Source organism: Myotis yumanensis, unplaced genomic scaffold, assembly GCF_028538775.1.
Source record: "Myotis yumanensis isolate MYYU_CA2020_CCGP unplaced genomic scaffold, mMyoYum1.0.hap1 SCAF_16, whole genome shotgun sequence".
Lineage (NCBI taxonomy): Eukaryota > Metazoa > Chordata > Mammalia > Chiroptera > Vespertilionidae > Myotis > Myotis yumanensis.
The window spans coordinates 14446573-14452187 of NW_027223767.1; positions in this window are offsets into that span (position 1 = coordinate 14446573).

Consider the following 5615-nt stretch of genomic DNA (forward strand, 5'->3'; position numbering starts at 1 on the left):
GCTTGTGGCTGGTGGTTGTTTGGTTATGGTGTCTAATGGAGGTGTCGATTATATAAGGAAGATGCACGGATCTTAAGTGAGTGGCCCCAAGTTTCACATAGTCACCACTCTGATCACGAGGTAAGAACAAGTCCACCTTGGTTTCTTGAACGTTCAACATCAGGTGCCTTCTCTTCAGAGTGCACTACCCACTTTTAAAAAATCGTTGTTGAAAGTATTACATATGTCTCCTTTTTCTCCATTGTCCTCCCCCAGCCCAGGTATTGTCGTCCCCATCCCCCCCCCCGCCGCCCTCCGCCCCATTGTCTGTGTCCATCGGTTATGTTTACATGCATACAAGTTCTTTGGTTGTTCTCTTACTTCATCCCTGCCCACCCTTCCCTGCCTTTATTTCCCTTTCATTTTTGCTTACCCAGTGCCTCCATCTCTGCCCCCAACAGAGCTGTCATTGTCTAGGACAAAGGGGAGGGAGGATGAGAGGGGAGGTAGAGGAACAGGTCTGTCAGCACCCAGCTGGCTGTTCCTAACAGGAAACCGAGGGGCAAGGAGAGGTTCTGCTTCATGTGATCACTTAACTGCTGGCAAGGTCTCCTAAGGAGCCATGGTTTCCCCAGAGCCTGTTCATCTTGGATGTGTTCACCAGAGACTGTTGGTCAGGCCGACTGCACTTCCTATTTTCATCCTGCTTCTGTTTCCTGCCTTAGGGCAGGGTCCACGCAGCATTCCAAGTAGCATTTTGTCTTAAGACTGTTTTCAACATGGATGCTGGCTGCTTGTCATGTTCTGACTTGGAGGAACACGCCCAGGGCAACGTAATATTGTGGAGGTTTTACAGTTACCTGTATCCTTGCTCTGCCTTCACCTTGTCAAACCCTAGAACCCCCACTTTTCATCCTGTTCTCACAAAAACATTTCCACCCACTTGGAAATTGAGCTGCTTCTCTGCAGCTTCCTGATGTTAGTCTTGAGGTGCAACCAGCCAAAACCACAGACATTATCCCAATTGCAGCCAAACCACAGCTCCGGGCAGGGGTGCGATTAGGTTTACTCTTGGTTTCTGTACCCGAATGCTGGCTACCTTTGTTTTGGCACCTTTGACTAAAGCCAGGTTTTCAGGAACCTGTTGACAGTGACTCAAGATCTGGACTGTAATGGGTAGTTTGGCGACAGTGTTTACTTGAGCAGTTATAATCTGCTCAGGGAGATGACCTGTGAGCAAGATGATGATTGAGGGGAAAGTTCTCTCAATTAGAGCAAGCTGAGTGGTACAGACAGTGCTGTGGGACTTCAGGTGGGAAAGATAGCTCATTGATGTAAAATACAGTTGGGTTATTTTTCTCTAAAGATTGCCTTATTAAATGTATTATCTGATATTTTTATCCATTTCTCACTTCCAAATCAATCTTTAAGAATGTGATGAAATTTAGATTTTATTCAGAGAAGTGCCTGCTTATCTCTTATCGTGCTACACACTAGCATATCCTCCTTAGAACAGCCCTGTAAAGTCAGTCTCTTTTTGTCTCCATTTATCAGATGGGAAGACTGAGGTTTGAATAGATTAATGAGTTTCCAAAGGTCACACAGTTCATAAGGCAAAGTTAGGATTCCAACCAAAGCCAATGTGACTGAAGCCCAGACTTTATCTCTGATGCCTCTAGGACAGTGGTCCTCAACCTTCCTAATGCCGCGACCCTTTAATACAGTCCTCATGTTGTGGTGACCCCCAATTTCATTGTTACAAATTGAACATAATGAAAGCCGGGTGTCAAAAACAATATGTAATTATATATGTGTTTTCCGATGGTCTTAGGCGACCCCTGTGAAAGGGGCGTTCGACCCCCAAAGGGGTCACGACCCACAGGTTGAGACCCGCTGCTCTAGGACATCAGACACCACTTTTCCTCTAGAAACCATGTTGCCTTCTCCTCACATTAGGTCTTCTCAGTTATTTCACGAGTCTGTCTCTAGTTTCTGATCTCTCCCAACATTGTCCTGTGAAGGAGCGAGAACTATTTGTGGACCTCCTCCGAAATCAGGGGCAGAAGTCACCCCAACTATCTGCCAGTTTTTTTTGCCCAATTTGGACATGTCTACAGTTTCACCCTTGGTTTCCTTGGAAATGCCATTTGCTTTTTTAAAATTTTTCTCTCTGGAGGCCTCTTTTGTTAGCTATTCACTTAGACTCTTTGTTCTTTCACCTGGAATTTTAATATCTTGAGTACCTTTGGGGATTCCCAAGATTTTTTAAACAGTCTTTGTACCTTTCCTATATTCCTAGCTTCTAATTTGGTTTGGTTTGAAATTGTTCTTTTCCCTTTTAAAGATTTACCAGTAACGCCAGCAGCTACCTGATGACATTTTGGTTCAGGTGGACTGTGTGTAGGTTCTTACCATCCCCGAAGACCCAGCACTCCTGGCGGATCACAACCTCTGCTTGCATCCTCGAATTCCTCTACAGGGCATCTGTGAGACTCTGAGTGTCCCCAGGGTCCTGCTTCCTTTTACCAGTAGTTTTAGAGAACACTCCTCAAGGCAGGCTGGCTGTAAGTATCCACGTAACCTGACGGCTCGCAGCCTCTCCCTGTGGCCCTGGCATACTGTGCTGCTTCATTAACATCTCTGGCTACCCACTAAGGTGGGCTGAGTGTACACCTCTCTGCAGGTCAAAGGCCAGCAGCCTCTGCCTCATTATACAGTTTCTCACTCCTACCATCCATTCCGTTTCTCTTGAAAGGCAGGAGGAGCCGAAACCGGTTTGGCTCAGTGGATAGAGCGTCGGCCTGCGGACTGAAAGGTCCCAGGTTCGATTCCGGTCAAGGGCATGTACCTGGGTTTCGGGCACATTCCCAGTAGGAGATGTGCAGGAGGCGGCTGATCGGTGTTTCTCTCTCATCGATGTTTCTAACTCTCTATCTCTCTCCCTTCCTCTCTGTAAAAAAATCAATAAAATATATATATATAAAAAAAAGAAAGGCAGGAGGAGACTGGCATCATCTGGACATATGTCTCATAAAGTTCTGGTCACCAGCCTGGCCAGTGTGGCTCAGTGGTGGAGTGTCGACCTATGAACCAGGAGGTCACGGTTCGATTCCCTGTCAGAGCATATGCCTGGGTCGTGGGCTCAGTCCCCAGTGTGGGGTGTGCAGGAGACAGCCAATCAATGATTCTCATCATTGATGTTTCTAGCTTCCTCCCTCTCCCTTACTCTCTGAAACCAATAAACATACATTTAACGTTCTGGTCACCAGATGGGTGTTGTGGAAACGGCTTCTCTCATCCCTGAACAATCCAGTTGCAGGAGCTGACATCAACCGGCAATGCCCCTGATAGCCTCAGCCACAAGGATTCCCTCCTCAACCCCTCCTCCCCCAGTTTCTTGTGCTCCCTCCACCCCCAGTCTTGGAGGACTAGGTTTCAGATACTTCGGGAGCTCTAATGCCGAATACAAGCAGAGGAATAAGAAGCCAGTGAGGCCAGAGAATCACTTTACTAAGCTCTCGTTCTGGGCTGTGGCTGGGTTCCTGCCTGATGCAACAGATGGACTAGCCTGACAAGTTTTTATGCCTCATGAGCTGAGCTTTAAAAATGACCACGGAAACGGTTCTGAGTTCTTTACCTTCTCAGCTCGAGGAGACACCCCGTCCAGGGCCCCATTCCCGACAGGTTAGGGCCACAGTCAGCCTTTGGAGCACACAGATCCAGCCTGGTCACGACTGAGCTGTGAAAGTCACCCCTTTGGGCCTCATCATTCTTGTCTGTTAATAGGACAATTAGCCCAGTGGAGCTGTTGTGAAGATTTGATGCAAAGTGCCTAGCACACAGTAGGAGCTCAAGGTTTTGCCTTGCCATTTTCCTTGTTTTTAACTGGAAATGAATTCTTGGGAAAGAAGGGAGGGGCCGCAACATCAGGTCAGGTCCCCCAAATGTCAAAACTGTGCAGCTCAACCCTGCTCCACGTTTGACACCCCAACCCGCCTCTTCCCTTAGCTCTGTTGTTCCACGGTTGTCCGCCAGGAGGAGAAAAGGCGCAGGTTCCCTTTCTGGCTGCTTTCCCCTGCGCGTTCCCTGCCCCGAGAGCGCGGCCCCGGGTCTCCCGGGGGCCGGGCGGGGCGGGGCTGATTCGGAGCCAGCCGCTGCTTCCCTTTCTTGGTGGAGGTAGTTGGATGTACAGTAGTGGAGGCTGGGGCTTTGGGGGCCAGAGGAGGGCGGGCCAGCTTCCATCTTCGTTTTCCAGAAGGGGTGACCTGATTCCTTTCAGAATTAGCATTTCCCCCCCATCGTGGCTGCTCTTGATTCCAAAGAAAGGGAAGAGAGAGGACGTTCATCGAGCACCGGCTGCCACAGGCAGGGTTCAAGGGAAGTAGACCCCCTGAGGGGAATAATGGCCCCGGAGGGGAGGAGGTTTGGGGTGTGCTTTATCCCAAATTTAGCAAATACAGAAAAGTAGAAGGGAGAAAATTAAAATAATCCATATTCCCTCACCCCCAAAGTACCCAATGGTGCCTCCTGAAAATGTATACTAAAATGTTTGTTCAATAAGTATTTATTGAGCCCTAGCCTGTTTGGCTCAGTGGATAGAGCGTTGGCCTGCGGACCAAAGGGTCCCGGGTTCGATTCCGGTCAAGGGCACTGACTCGGTTGCAGGCTCCTCCGCTGGCCAGGGTTCGTACAGGAGGCAACCAATCGATGTATTTCTCTCACATCGATATTTCTCTCTGTCTTTCCTCTCTCTCTTCCACTCTTTCTAAAAATCAATAGAAAAATGTCCCCAGGTGAGGATTAAAAAACAACAACCATAAGTATTCATTGACACCTACATATACTGTGTGCTCAGTTCTGTTCAGTTGTGTGGGGACTACAGAGGGAGGAGAATGATGATCAGAAACAGGGTTTCTAGAAATCCGTGCAAATGAGCACATGTTAATATCTTAAGGGAGAAGGGCAAAGCCAGAGAATCACTTTACTAAGGAAGATTTCAGAAAAGAAAACCCACAGAAGAAGCCGAAACCGGTTTGGCTCAGTGGATAGAGCGTCGGCCTGTGGACTGAAGGGTCCCAGGTTCGATTCCGGTCAAGGGCATATACCTTGGTTGCGGGCACATCCCCAGTAGGAGATGTGCAGGAGGCAGCTGATCGATGTTTCTCTCTCATCGATGTTCCTAACTCTCTATCTCTCTCCCTCTCTGTAAAAAATCAATAAAATATATTAAAAAAAAAAAACCCACAGAAGCGAGGAGCTCCAATCTGCACCCGAATCTAATTGCACGTTAGAGAATACATACAGTACATAAACAAAGTTATTTAGCCCAAATCTCTGCTTTTACTATTTTTTTTCTTATAAGGTTTTTATTAAACTTTGAAAAATAAAATAATAATGTATAATGTTAATTATATATAAAATTGTAAACTATCAGAATTGTCATACTCATGAGAAAATTGAGGCCCAGAAAAGCCAAATGACTTGCTTAGAATCAAGGAGGGCAGAACTGGGACTGGACCCTGGACCTCAGATGTCCAGGCTGGTCCTGTTTCTGTTGTATCAAATGTAGCTCAGGCTTTAAATGAAATTCTGACATTATTGAGTTTCAGAGGATGCATCTTGGAGGAAATAGATCT